The sequence below is a fragment of the Lynx canadensis genome, chromosome B3 (genome assembly GCF_007474595.2).
Source record: "Lynx canadensis isolate LIC74 chromosome B3, mLynCan4.pri.v2, whole genome shotgun sequence".
In the NCBI taxonomy this organism is placed as follows: Eukaryota; Metazoa; Chordata; class Mammalia; order Carnivora; family Felidae; genus Lynx; species Lynx canadensis.
Genome location: NC_044308.2, coordinates 38,025,213 through 38,040,760, shown reverse-complemented (window position 1 = coordinate 38,040,760; position 15,548 = coordinate 38,025,213).

The following is a 15,548-nucleotide window of genomic DNA, read 5'->3' as shown; positions in this document are numbered from 1 at the left end:
AACTCCGCTTTGACCCCTGACCCCGGGGGTCTGAGGCTCTTCCCCATGTGTGCCAATAGGGATTCTTCACTGGAAAAATTTGAGACGCTTTGGACTGGGTGCTGGCAAAGAGTTCCAGTTCAGAGTCCACGGAGCTTTGAATCTGAACTCCCTGCAGCACCCTGCGAACCCGGGGCATCTTTCCCTGGCGGGCGTGCGGCGCCACGCTGGGTGACGGGGCTGTGCTGTGTCACAAACCCCCACCGGGGTGTGTGTGCAGCTACCAACTGGAGGAAGCAGTCTCTGGCAGCTTTGTGGGGAAACATCTCGGGGCTTCCCCCGTCTTCCAGTTCCCCTGATGGTCCAGATGCCAGGGATTTGAAAGTGAGAGTGTGCCTTCCCTCCAGTCCCAGCCCTCTCTCCTCCTTTTCACAGGGAAGCTTCTCAGAGGTGGGGTCTGTCCTCATCTCCCACTCACTTCTCCGCCCAACTGTATTCCAGTTTCTGCCCCGGAGAGGGGGGGGGCCACCTAGACTTCTCAGCAGGGCCCAGAGCACACCCTTGTCCCTAAGGGCTGGTGGCCCTCCTCTGTCCTCGTGTCACCCGCCCTCCTGGCAGGACACGCTGGCTTTCCTCCTTTCTCTCCAGCTGCTCCTCCCTCCGCATACCCTCCCCGCGCCAGCTCCCCAGCTCCCGCAGCTCAAGCCCTGTCTTTACCGTGACCCCAAAACCGCCAGTCTCCATCTCAAGTTCGGAGTTCAGCCGGAGCTTCCGGCCCAGCCAGCTGGGCATCCCGTGGACCTTTCAAGTCAGCAGGGCTCCCGTGGGGTCATCGCCGTTTCCTGGACCCTGTCCTTCCACCTGTGTGGCAAAGCGCCCAAGCCAGGTTCAGATTAAAGCTCCACAGACCCTGAACCAGAATGCCCTCCCGCCCTCCTTCCTCCTCTCGTTTCACCCGCAGAATACTGCTTAGCTTCTAGCTCGCCTCCCTAACCAGACTGGACTCTCCCTGAGGTGAGGGTTTGCGCCCCGCACCTCCCAGCGTGACCACTGGAGCCTGGCACAGTTGAGCGCACAGTAGGACCTCAACAAATACGTGTGCCTTGATCCTTAAAGGTCAGCTTCTGGGCTTTTCTTCAATACTCTGAGAAGAACCACCAACAGGAGGTAGGAGAGGGGGGATCCAGAGACCTGGGATTTTTGTCCTTATTTTCTTACTGATGATCTATGTGCCTCTGGGAGGGCTACAGCCTGCCATGCAGCCTCAGTTTTCAAACAGTAAATGGAGGTCGAGCGAGCAGATTCCTTCCCACGGAGGGGAGGCCCACAGGGGGCACACGTTCCTCACAGGGTAGCGTGGGGCGGGAGGAACATGCTAGGAGCAGGGGCAAACAGTCCTGCTCTGTCTGGGGTTAGGGTTACTCACCTACCCTCACAAGGCAGAAAAAGACGAGGCCCTTATCTTAGATTTCACAAATACTAAGCAGCAGCCCGGACTGCTTCTGGGACTCAGGCCAGAATGCAGTAAAGAAATCTAGCCCCCCGCCCTGCCCCGTCCACGCTCTCTGGTGCTCTACGCTTTGGTCGCCTGTCCGAGTGAAGGTCCTGTGTGGTCAGCCCCCTCGATAACCCGTCACCACCTCTGTCCCATCCGCAATACGTGAGCAAGAGCTCGCTTTACCAAACCGGCAAACTGCATTGCGATGGGTATGTTTCCGTGGGTCCAACTGATCCTAGACGACCGGATAAGCGGGATTTGTAAAATTAAGAGCCGAGGACCCTTGTGAAGACCCCTTTGGGAGACGTGATGGGAGCAGCCTCCTTGAGTCTCCCTCCTAGATGTGTCTTGTGTACCACATCTGGCACCATCCGGTTTGTGCCCATCAGGCAGGACTTAGCAGGGAATGGCTCTGGCTGTAGCACGGCGGTTCCCATGGAGAAGGAGGACCTCTGGCAATGTCTGGAGACCCTCTCAATTATCGCACCGGGGGTGGGGCTGTGGGCGCCACTGACATCCAGTGAGTAGAGCCCAGGGATGCTGGTAAGCTTTCGATAGTGTGCCGGACAGCCCCCACAGCAAAGAATGATCTGAATGGTCTATCCTGACGAGTCAAAAGAGCCAAGGTTGAGAAACCTTAACTATAAAGTCAGAGTGCTTGGCTTCCTAGCCCAGCTCCGCCCGGAACAACCCATCTGCCTCAGTTTTCTCAGCTTGAAAGCGGGCATGGTTTTTTATTTAAAAAAAAAAAAAATTTTTATTAAAAAATTTTTTGTAATCCTTATTTATTTTTGAGAGAGAGAGAGAAGAGAGAGACAGAGCGTGAGCAGGGGAGGGGCAGAGAGAGAGGGAGGGAGACACAGTATCCGAAGCAGGCTCCAGGCTCTGAGCTGTCAGCACAGAGCCCGACGCGGGGCTCGAACTCACCAAGCACGAGATGGCAACCTGGGCCGAAGTCGGATGCTTGACCGACTGAGCCAGCCGGGTGCCCGGGCGTGGTGTTTTAAAAGAATAAATGGTCTAACTTACGTGAAGCACTTGGAACCATGCGTGTTACTCAGTAAATCACTCAAGAGAGTGTTCTTACTACCGTTATTGTTGGTGGGATGATACGGGCCTTCACCGTGCTGCTTTTCCAAGCAGCATGGATACCAGTCCTTTCAGAGATATAGTAATAGCATATACATCTTGTATTCACAAGCGGCACCGGGGTCAGGAGGCCCCACGTCGTCACGGGGGCTTGGGCCCTGATGGACGTGCCGTCCTGTGTTCTGTTCGCTGATTCTAAGGTTGCTGAGCTGTGCTCTGAGACTCACACGGGCAAGGAGCGAGGGCCGCCCACCTGAGTGGATTCGGTGGCTCACCTTCCTGGGCTTGCTCTAGCCTCTCCAGGCTCAGATCCTGAAGCTGGTGGCCCCCTTCCTGGCAGATTCCCAGGCCGGCCCCACTCAGCTTTTGCTGGAGGACCAAGTCTGGGCTCTCTGCCCGCTCCCCGGCTGGCACTCTGGCCTCAGCTCACCCCAGTATTGATGTTGGCTGCCTCAGGGGCCTCCGTTGGCTTTCTGTTCTGCAAGGGCACAGTAAACACTGGGGAGGGGGACATTTCTATTTTCCTAGTTTTCAGGTAGACCTGACCTATACCTGGACTCTTCAAAGCACCCAACAAAGGTAGCAGTGGTAGAAGTTTGTGAGAATAAAAAGAGAGCTGGCAGAAGCATTTTAAATTTCATGAATTATAGGGGCGTCTGGGTGGCGCGGTCGGTTAAGCGTCCGACTTCAGCTCAGGTCACGATCTCGTGGTCCGTGAGTTCGAGCCCCACGTCAGGCTCTGGGCTGATGGCTCGGAGCCTGGAGCCTGTTTCCGATTCTGTGTCTCCCTCTCTCTCTGCCCCTCCCCCGTTCATGCTCTGTCTCTCTCTGTCCCAAAAATAAATAAATGTTAAAAAAAAATTTAAAAATAAATTTCATGAATTATAAATATATCCAGCTTACCTTTTCCATATATGAAAAAAAAACATTGCGATCAAGTGTATGGGTTGACAAAATATAATCACCTATAATGTCATACGATCATTTGCAGAAAAGGAAACACAATGCTTTTGTGGGAGAATTAGCGAGCCTTTCCTTTTTTTTTTTTTTAATTTTTTTTTCAACATTTTTATTTATTTTTGGGACACAGAGAGACAAAGCATGAACGGGGGAGGGGCAGAGAGAGAGGGAGACACAGAATCGGAAACAGGCTCCAGGCTCCGAGCCATCAGCCCAGAGCCCGACGCGGGGCTCGAACTCACGGACCGCGAGATCGTGACCTGGCTGAAGTCGGACGCTTAACCGACCGCGCCACCCAGGCGCCCCGAGCGAGCCTTTCCTTTTAAGGAAAAAAAGAGTCTGGTCTTCAAAAGGAAGAGATTAAAATGTGCTATCACTTGGGGAACAATGGGCCTTAAAAAGGATCCCGGAGGAACTCACTCCTGGGATTTGCGGTTGGAGGGGTCAACCGGGCATTCTCCCAATAGGCTGCAGCTCCAGAGCGCTTGGCAGTAAAGTTTAAGGAGCGAGACCCAGTTCCGCTCCAAACCTGTTCTTCCATTCGTTGGACAGACAGGCAGGACGGTGACGGGGCTTGCCATCCCGCTGGTTATAACAGACTGGCCTGTTTCTTGCAAACTGACTGTTCCTCTCTTTAGGAAATTGGGCGTTTGAAGAAGCTTCTCTCACCCCATCTGATTCTGATGACAGGCTAAGTGCCCGTTTTCTCACTAGCAAGCCATTAGCACGACGTTCAAGATGCAGTCGTCCGCTACACGATGCACGGATGCTCTGTGTCATCAAAGCGGGTTTCAGGAGAGAGGAGAGGGTGCGGCTTTTCCCATGAGATCTTGGCTTCAAAGAGCCCCCGAGCTTGGCCTTCGTGGGGCTAGGATGTTAAAACTGGGGCTGGCTCTTTGGCTCTGGGATAACAGTACCCCGGACCTCTTTGTTCACTTCTGCTTTATTCATTCAGGGACTGTTTATTGAGCATCTAATAGATGCCCCCAGGCATGATTCTGGGCACTGGGGTTACAGCAGAGAATGAAACGGAAAAAGTCCTGCCCTTGTGGAGCTAATATTTTAGTGGAGACAGGAGGCCATGTGTGTGGGGAAGAGGTGATGCCATTTTAGGGAGTTCTTGGAAGGCCTCACTGAAATGCTAATGTTTGAACAAAAACCTGGGAGCGGAGAGGGTGCTAGGCAGATGTGGGGGGAAAGTGCCCAGGAGGCAGCCAGTGCACGAGAGAGTCGCTCACGTGCACGCGGCACGAGCTGCCAGGCCTCTAAGCCCGACTCCTCTCCCTTCCAATCCAGGGCTCTTTCCACTCTCACGTGTAGTTTCCAAGCATGCTGACCCCTGCCTCTGCCTGAGAGGGCTGGGGAAGGGGCAGACAGGGCTGGCTCATCTTCCATCGGATCGCCGGGCACCTGTTCTAGAGCATCATCTGAGAGCGTGTCCCGAAAGTGCTCTGGAAACGAGCAAGTGTTGCGCATTTGGCAGGTGTTACAGCAGCTTATTAAGAAGCTCCTGATGATTCCTCCTGAACCCAGGTCCCCGGGGCCTGACAGGCACCCCCGCCATTTGAACACCAGGTTGAGCCTCGCTGGTAGCCGTTATTCGTGTAGGAAGGAGCCCGTGCCACACAGCTCCTGTTTCCACCTTTCCTACCCCTCACCTGGGGATCTGCTGCTTAACCTACATGTCCAGCCTTGCCTTGGTTCACACACCGGTTGGCCTGTATAAGGAGGCACTTTTGCCGCTGGACATCAGCTCACAGAAAGTGCTATACACCCCTGAGTCACCTTGAACGCTGGGCCTTGCCCTCCTGTGTGGCCCATGCTGCTGGGTCAACCTTCTCCTTCTGTGAGGGCTGGGGCGTGCTGGCCCCAGGGCTGCCCCGGCTGGAGGCCACTGGGTCCTGCCGTGCATAAAGAGCCAGCCGCGACAAATCCAGGAAACAGGCCCATGTAAGGAGTGTGCAGTGCCCAGCCACGGTCTGGGGAGCTGAAGGCCAATTCTGCCAGTTTCCCAGCAGGCCGGAGGTGGGGTGGGGACGCTTGGCAACTGGTCCGGTGGAAGGAAGCCCCCATCCATCCCGAAGACATTGTCCACCTCCGTTTGTAGCTCAGCTCCTGATAATATCATCACCAGAAGGGTTTTCCTCCCTGGATTTCATAGAGGGTAGCTGGCCTTACCGATACAGAGTGGCCAGAGTTTTAAAGGCCTTGAGTATCCCTAGCCCATCCCTTCAGAGAAAAAGAAAAAGACAGGGTGAAGCAAAATTAGAAGGGAAGAAAGAAAGACTGTAAAAGTTAAACAAAACCACCCACAAATAGCCTGGAAAAAAAAAAAAAAGACTGTACCATATCATGGCAATTGTGGACAGTTTGGCAGCTGAGCCAGGGATGACTCATTTCTAGGCTCTGGTTGCATAATCTTCCCCAGCCCAGGGAGGAGGATGAAACTAGGAAACTAATGCAGTGACATTTAGTAGCAAAAAGGAAGCCCACACAACATTTGTGCAAGGCCATCCGAAAATAGCGGGCTTCTCCACGCTTGGGTTTGGAAACTATGCATTTCACTCGAAATGCCTGAGTCGTGGCACGTTTGTCTTGGACCACCCACACCCCCGATTCAGTTCATTTCGACTCAGCCAATATTTATGGCAGGCCTACTGTGTGCCGAGGTCCACGCTAAGGACTTGGGAGTGGGAGATCCAGGGATGCAGGAGGCACTACAGGGCAACGTGGAAGGGAGAATGAACGGGTTGTGGAGCCGGAAGGTGATGGCCTCAAACCCCAGCATGGTCCCTTACCAGCTCTGGACCTGGGCTTCCTTGTCTGTGACGCTGGGCGGAGCCACGCCCACCTCTTTAAACCGTGGGAGGGTTGAATGGGAGAAGGTGCTTCCGGCCCCAGCAGGCTGATTTAGCACACAGTAGGTCTTCAGCATACACGGCAGCTGCCCGTGTGCGCTCTGGAAGAATTCCCAGCACGCGTGTATGCACGTGTACATCACGGGACCAAAAGTGCCACCGGAGAAGTGTAAAGCCCTAAGGGGACTTGGGCGGGGTGGCCGCGAGGTCCAGTGAGGAGGAAGAGGACTTTGCAATGAGTCTCGACTCCTTTCAGCTGAAGGGAACTGCCAGCCTGAACGGTGGCAGGTATTTCTTCAACGTTCACCGGGTGTCAGGTGTGTGGTCCCCGGCCAGGAGAACGCAAGCACAAAGGAAAACCGACCCATCATCAATGAGTAACCGTCGTAGCAATAAAAATAGAAATAGCAATACAGGGGAGCAGTTTGGCATGATGGCCGTGGTGCCGGTTCTGAAAACAGATTCCCTGTGTGCGAACCCCAGCTCTTCGGCTGCCAGGTGTTGTGGCCCGAGCAAGTTATTTGGCCACTCTGTGACTCAGTTTCCTTCTCTCTAAAATAGGGGTGCATATAGCAACTTCCTTACAGTGTGGTTGTAAACACTAACTGCAGCATTTAAAGAAAAAGGTGGGGGGCGCCTGGGTGGCCCAGTGGGTTGCGCGTCCCACTCTTGGTTTGGGCTCGGGTCATGATCTCGCGGTTTGTGAGTTCGAGCCCCTCATCGGGCTCTGCTCTAATGGTGTGGACCCTGCTTGATAGTCTGTGTCTGTTGCTCTCTCAAAATAAATAAGCGAGCTGAAAAAAGGTAAGCTGCCAGGATCTTCATCACCACCACCGTCTTCATCACTGCCCTGACCGTCACACATCACACAAGAGAGGGTGGTGCAGAGTTATCTCGGAGCGGAGGAGAGCTGGGAGAGTCAGGGAATGCCAGGGAATGGAAGGGAGCTTTGAAGGACACGTAGGAGTTCGCCAGGACTCTGGAAGGAAGAAGTATTGCAGGCAGGGGGATGATATGAGAAAAAAGCCCGAATGCTCAGGAGATGAACGTTCAGGAAACAGGAAGCAACTCGGGCAGAAAGCCAGGCTGAGAGGGTGAGCTGAACAGGGAGAGAGAGGGCAAGCGGAAAGGGGGTAAAGATCCTTCCTTTCTCGGCATTTTCCAAGGGCTTTCCTGGAGCGTGTCAGGTGGTGGGGAGGTCCTGGGCCAGGGTGGGACGTGAGCACCGGCTCTCTCTTAGAGCCCTTTGCTTGCTCTTGGCTTCTTTCCAGGAGATGTCAGACACAGGCTTACTGAGAAGGCAGCCACGGTTACTGTCACATTTTTATTGAGAACACTCTTAATGCTGCTCCGAGCTCTCTGCATAAGGAAACCTCAAGATAAATCCATCTTGTAATTCAGCCAGGAAGAAACATTGATAATCACGATTTCTAACCTTTATTGGGAGTCAACAGTGTGTCAGGCTGTGTTTGAAGTGCTTTGCATGTATTAGCTCATTTAATCCGCACAACAACCGTAGGTAGAGGGCACCATTATTTGTCCCATGTTGTAAATAGAGGAGCTGAATCGCAAAGAGGGTAACTAATTTGCCAAAGCAACATAACTGATCCATGGCAGAGGCAGAACTCAAACCCTAAAGTTAGGCTTCAGAGCACATGCTTCTTTAATCCTTTGTAACACGTAAAGCTCTTTTCCGTGTTTCTCTTTTTGCCTTGGCTGCCGGGAAGCTCAGCTAAGTTTTCTGATAAGGTATTGTATCTTCCTTTAGCCCACACTTTCTGGCATAATTAATTTTTTCCTTTAAGGCCCTCTAGGCTCATGTGCCAAGCAACCCATCCAGGTTTTACGCCCACTATACCCCTCTTTGTAAAATGCATTCCCACTGCTCTGGGTTCCCCACTTTTTCGCTATGCATTGTCATCCCTCCGTGCCTTTGCTCACGCCAGTCCTCCCACCTGGGATGACTTCCTTTCTCTCCTTCTGTCTTTCTTTCTTTTAAGTTAGTGACATGTACATTTTATAATGTAGTGAGTAGAAAAAGTACGTTCTAAAGCTACGTGTATAGAAATAGAATACGCTCCCATCTTTAGTAAATAACAACTGAGACACGTATATAAAAACAACCCCAGAGAGTTGTGCCTTAAAATAACATTATTTACGGCGGAACGGTGAAATCACAGAATATTTGACTTTTCTTTTTTTTGAAGATCTCTAGTTCCTGAATGTTCTCAGAAAACACACATCCCTATAGTGAGTGGTTTTTGATAGACTGTAAGTTAATTTTTTTCTTTTTCACTACAAATTTGACATTAATCCCTCAATTAATTAGCATTTCAGCCATTTTTCAGCGAACGGTTCTGTGGTATTAAGCGCCTTCATATGGTTGTGCAACCATCTGGGATGACTTTCTAACCTCATTCTCAGCTTAGCCACACACACTATCTTTCCATGACCCGAGCGATTTTCACTTTCCATTTAAAGCTTTCCCCATCCCCCCCCCCACTCCCCTCGCAGAAATGACAGCTCCTTCCTCTCCACTTCCTCATTACGGGGCCTCTGGCTGTTACTTGTACCGGTCTGTGGTATTGGTCAAGTGAGCAGGCTCTATGCTGTATTGAAATCTGGGGCAAGTCTCTTAACCTATCTGCCTTGGTGTCCTCACCTTTAAAAATAGACACTATTCGTCACAGATGAGGGGCTAATTTTGCAAATGAGGAGACCAAAACGTACAGAGTTTGCGAAGTTTGCCCATGATCCCAATGCCGGGAAGAGGTGGAACACACTTAAAGCAAGCTGTCTGAATTTCTGCCTAGGCACTTGATGTGATAACCCATCTCATCCTTACAACTAGCCCCAGGCAAAAGGTCACTATTATCCCATTTTACAGATGCGGAAACTGAGGCTCAGAGAGGTGAAGTCACTTGCCTTAGTCCCTCGGCAGATCTGGGATTTGTTGACTGTGAAGAACGCCTTCTTTTTCACCATAGTATTCAAAAAATGGTCCATTTGTAAAGTATGTAACTAAGGACTAAAATGGCAAGTGCAGATTACTTAGGACAGAAAAGGGCAACACTCTGAGAGTTCAAAGAAAGGGTTCGGGTGAGGATTCAAGACTAGGGAGGAGCTTTCACAGAAGAGGTGAGGCTGTGCTGAGTCCTGAAGACTGTTGGTGGAGAGGCTCTCCTGTCTTGGGCCAGAGGTGAGGGAGGGGGAGGCCCGTAACCAGCCATTTCCCAGTTAAGACCAGCAAGGCCAAAATGAAGTCTGGGCCTGGGTCTACTGCCCGGGAGAGGAGGCTGAACAGGTGGAGGGTGGGACGATCCCCAGGGGTCTCCTGTGGGGCCTCCCTCCCAGAGTCAACAAGGCTCCTCTCCTGAAAGCCACAGCGGCCACCCAGAAGGATGCCCCTCTGCTAGTCTTTATGACTCAGATGACTTAGGTCTCCAACAAGGAGAGGTAAGGGAGTATTCCAGAAGCCAAAGGCTAAGAGGTGAGCAAGAGTCTAATGCACAGAGACTGACAGATGGAGATGGAGGTGATGAAAGAGGCAGAGAGTCTAGAACACGGATGGGGAAAGGCACTTTGAAGAAAGGCTTGGTAACCCAGACCCTTTGCAAACAAAGCCTGGTCTTCCCACTTGCCATTTTCTTTTCTGGTGAGCGCTTACTGGGTCCCACATTATGTTCATTCTACCACTAGCACTGTTCCAGGACAGGCCTCAATGAATGATTATTATACCTCATTTAGAAATAAGGTACACATAGTACAGGAAGTACAAATAAGGTCACATAGTTAAGCACTGGCTGAGCTGGGGTTTGAGCTTGGGGCTGGTTGATTCCGCATCTGTTGCTCCAAAGTCCTCTCTGGAGTTTGGGGGGTGGGATGGGGGATAGGGTGTCGTCTTTACTGATTTAATCCTAAAATAGCACTACTTGGGATTTACCCCTTCACTCCCTTTGCACTTTAAGCCATAAACTTTACCAAACCTAGAGATGCAGCGAAGCTAAAAAGAAACCAGAGGAACCCAATGCCGTGTGGTGAGAAGAGGCTCTGGGGACTCCAGATTGAGGGGAGGCTTTTAGAGGTTTCTTGAAGGATGGAATATCTAGGCTGAAACAAAGATTGAGTAAGGGCTGCCCAAGTAAAGAAAATGGAGAGGCATTTAGGCAGAGATGGTCTGGAGGTGGGGCCTTTCCAGGGACATGCTAGTGATTTGTTCTGGGTGGACCCCGGGGAGTAGTAGGAGATGTAGCTGGTGGACGTAGCAGGGACTTAGGTGTCCTTGTAAGAAATTTTGACTTTATTATGACAAAGCAAAAAAAAAAAAAAGCAGCCTCTGAAGGATTTCAAACAGGAGGATGATGAGGTCAGACAGAGTGTCTGAGTTGAGCGCTGTTCTCCTGACATTCTGGGCGGCCCATGGAGCCCTGATGCTTCATCCTGAATGTGACCTTAGGCAAGTCACGTCCCCTCTCAGGACTCAGGTGTCCTCATCTATAAAAATGGAAGAGGTTGATCAGATGGCTGCTGGGCTCCTTTCCAGCTTTCACATTCTAAGAGGAAAAAATTGACCCCTCCGGGGGAGACAATGAGGTTCCCAGATCTCTTTCTGGCTCACTGGTCCATCTAGATGCTCTACAGACCAAGATGGCAGTTAGATACAAGAGTTTGGAGTTCAGGAGAGAGGTCAGGTTGAGGAGAGAACTTGGGAACCCTTGGTATAGATGACAGTTGAGGCGATGGGACTGGATGAGATGACTTAGGCAGTGAGTGTTATCACTTCACCCTCCTTCTGAAGTGGGATAATGAGAACCTTCCTTATAGGACGGCTGTGGGGATAGAATGGGGTGGTGCAGGGGGTGGGGGGAAGGCACTAGATCTGTGGCCATGTGCAATAGGAGCATGCCAGGCAGGGAAACAGAAAGCTCCCAGGAGCCAGGAGCAAGGGAACCACCAGAATGTAGCCGGAGCAAAGTGGGACAGGCAAGCAGGTCCCGGATTTGGTCTTGACAGGGCTGAGATGTCCACACCCCCCTCTAGCTGGGTGCTGGCTGCATGGAGTACTCATTGGTAAGACAGCCTGGATTAAAGAGCCAAGGTCCAGAGGGCACCTGGGGATCTGATGTCTGCAGAGAGGGTGACCCCACTCTCCGGGGGGGGGGGGGTTAGGTTCTACTATTAATAATCTATCTGCACCCCCTCCCAAGGCCTCTGCTGCTGTCCAGTCACCTTTCCTTCCTGACCTCCCCGTACCCATCTGTAATAACCAACTGTCAGGCTAGGCACCTACCACTCACCATCCCATTTCATACCCACAGCAGCCCCTTGAGGAAGGTTCTCTCGTTACCCCACCTCAGAGAACAGGGGTAAAGTGACAACATTCACACCTAGGTCCCGTGGCTTTATGTGTCATCTATTTCTCCCAAGTTTCTCAAGCAATCAACCCTCCCTTCTGAACCCCAAGTTCATATATCCAACTGCCTTCTAAGAACTCCCCTGTTGGATGTCCAACAAAATATGCCCAGTAGGTAACTCCTGATCTTCACTGCCCCGACCCGTGTCACCCACCTCTTCTCCATCTCGGCGAATGGCAACTCCGTCCTTGTAGCTGACCAGGTAAAATGTGCAGGTACTACCCGTGGTCCCTCTGTAGCCCTCATACCCCATATCCAATCAACCTTCCTCTACTCGCTGTGGATGGGCTGAAGTCATGAGGTGGGGACAGTCTTCCAGGAAGACAGGGAAGCCACAGAAATCACTGACTCCCCAACGAAGAAGAGGGGCATGGTGGGGCAGGGGTGTCCTCTCCTCCGCCCAGTCCTCTCTCCGGGGGAAATCCATGCAGGGACCTCAGGCAGCAGAACCTGAATGGGGGGACCCTGGAACGAGGGAGAACCAGAGAAATGTAGAATCCTTTTCCGCAGAAGCACGCACTGGGGGGCAGGCAGCACTGGGCGAGGGCGCACAATGATTGGCCCTCCGCCGGGCATGCGCACCCCTCACCCGGCGCTGCCCTCACCTGCACCAGCACCCACCTGCGCCAGGCCTTGAGCGCCCTGGGCTTTGCAACCCCGCCTGGCTGGTCATGGAGCCACCCTGCAGATTCCATGACTCGGGGTCCCCCCTCTTGGCTGCAGTGTCAGGCCTGGCTGCACAGATGGCCTTGCTGAATGTGATAAAAGGCCATCTGCTGGCTGGGGACCTTGAGCTCTCTGTCCTCTTGGCAGGAGAGGGTGTCTCTGTTTCCTCAAGACTCAAAAGGGCCGAGTGCCTGCTGTCCTGTCCCCCTGGGGAGGAGTAGTAAATGCATGCAGAGCTGAGGAAAGGCTGCGGCGGATTCTGGTCTCACTGCTGTCTCTCACCGGCTGGGCGACCTTAGGCCAGTTACTCGCCATCTCAGATTTCCTAACTTGGAAGAGAGAGATGTAGATAAGAGGATCTCTACCATTCCTCCTGGACAGAGATTGTCTTTTATTTATGGTTTCCCATGGTCCCTGAAGCGAGAGGCAGGAGCATACATTCAGTTAGGAGTGACTGTCTCCACTGTAATGTATTCCTGTTGGTGAGTGCGTGTGTGTGTGTGTGTGTGTGTGTGTGTGATTTGAACCAGATGTTCTCATTCCATGTGCAAAGTTATAAATGGCCCCCATTGTCCTGCAGCTGGGGACACAGAACAGAGATTTCACACTGATGCCAAATGTGTCTTAAGGTTCAGTTAAACCCCCAGCTCCAGGGACCAAATCGCAACCCTCTTGGCCAGAGTAAAGCTCCCTCCAAGTTGTACTTCCCGAAAACTTCCCTGCATCTCTGAGGAAGGATGAGGTCCCAGAAATGCGAACTGCCCCGAGCCCCTCATGAGAACGGATGAGCCTCAATGTCAAAGCCTAGGGGAGTGAGGAGAAGCTCTGTGGGTGTCAGGGTGGACTCCCGTGAGGCCCCAGTTCTACAGACAGGGTCTGCTGCTGGTGGGTGGGGTGGAAGGGGACGGGTTTTCAGAGCCTTTGAGGGAGGCCATCTAAAAACAGTGCACCTCACAGCTTCAGGTGCATCTGGCATTTTTACGTGTCCGACATTGTCCAACGTAAGGGGGTGTTGTTAAGCTCGCGGCTGCGGGCAAAGGGGGTCACAGCTCAGCTGGAACCTCCCGAGAAGTATACAGAAGACCTCCCAGGTTTGTCTGAAAATGAGGTTCAGAGAAGTTAAATAGCTTGCCCATGGTCACACAGCTGGTCAAGGGGTTGGTTCAGCAGCAATGAGAACCCTCTATGCCTTTCCTACCGTACTATGGGCCAGCATCTTGTGAGGGCTCTGACTTGCCGGGGGACTTGGGTGTATCACCTGACCCCTCCCTGGAGGTGGCTCGGTTTCTTATCTGGGCAGGGGCAGGGATGTCCTAAGAACCCAGGCAGAGAAGAATCACAGCAAGTGTAACGACGTGAGCAGGGCAAAGCGTGGGGAGGGGATGGGTCCTATTGGGTACAGGGACTGTGGGTGGAATGGGGACTTTGCCTTCAGGGACTCTCTGGGAGGCCAGGCTGCCCATCTCACTTCCCTTTCCCCACCCCAGGCCACTGGTCTTTCTGGGGCCCCTTCCCTCAAATCTGCTCACATCAACAGCTGGTTTGCATCAAGAAGTTCCTGACTGCTGTGGGGAGCCTCTTACAGAGACTTACCTTTCCAAATCACATAGGACTTTACAGCTTCCCAAGTATTTTCGATCATTTTAAAAATTTTGATCTCCCCATGCCTCCTTGAGATCAACAGGAAAGGAATATGATCCTGCTTGTACAGCCGCAGGGATGGGACCCTGCACAGACCACAGCCCAGCCCCCTCACTTTATAGAGGAAGATAATGAGGCCAAGAGAGTGGAAGCCACTTGCCCAAGGCCACACAGATAATGAAGAGCAGAGCCAGGACAAGAAGTGAACTCTTTCGGCTTACGGATGGCATTCTTGCTGATATGTGATTTGACCCATGGTGTTGAGACCCTTAGGACCCCCGTCATCCCGGAAGATGCCATTTAAAACTAATCCCCTTACCAATATTTCTCCCAACATCTTTCCTTTCCCTGTGAAACTCAGATAAACAGAAAGAAAGGAAACAAAGATTGTGCCACGATCTGACCCTGCTCTTTCCACTGATGTGCGTGATGGGAGGAGGCAGCGGGAGAGGGAGTGAGGGACGTGACGGCAGGGGCCTTTGTCCCCATGGTGCCCTGTGGCCACGTGGTTGGGGTGGTTGACCCATGTCCTTCTCCTTTCCATCTCCTTCTCTAGCCCCTGCCTGTGGTCACTGATGGCCACACTCCTCCTCTGTGGCCTCCAAGAAACCTCTTCAGCAAGGATCCATTTAATCACAAAGGGAGGACAGCATGAACGGATTCAGACATTTTTTAATAACCAGAGCCACAAAGAAAACTAAAACAAATTGAGTTTTATCAGCAGATTCCTCTATTGCCCAGAAATGGTCATTACCCTGCATACACCATGCCTTGAGCTTTCTGCTTAATAGAGTATGGACTGAAACACACATTTCCAAAGTCTGGTCTCTGAAGAATGGAAGGGGGGGGTGGGGAACCCCAAATAAGTCAGAAATACAGGACACCCTGCCGAAGTTTTACTCTCTGATGGATTTTGGAGGGATGCTGGGAAAAAGAAATTAACCAAGTGATAGGCTGAGGTCCAACTTGAAGCAAAAGTTTTGTGGACGAGCTGTATAAATGTTCAGTGTCTAAGGACTTATCATGGAAGACCCAGCAGAACCTTGAATGGCAGCTCAGATGGGTGCTTCTGTGATTCCATGCTGTGTCCCACACCAGCATAGAAGCTGGGTCTTGGTGCCTACCTAGCAAGGAGAGTGTGTCCTTGCCGTCTGATCCAATTGAGAAATTCCCCTTCCACTTTGTAATTTGAAATCTTTAACACGCTCTCTTCTTTTCTCTCTCCCCTGTCCCTCACTGAAAAACTTAGCCATTTGTGTGAATGGACTTCATAACCCAACTCATCATAGCAGTTAATATCCCTACCAGAGAAATTAACCGCTGCCCTTTGGAGTAAGTAGGCAACCATCTTGAGCTCAGTTTTCTTCCCCAACACGATCCTGAGCATTCGCTGGCTCCCTATTGCCTTGAGGAAAAAGCTTAGACTTCTTTGCGTACATCTCA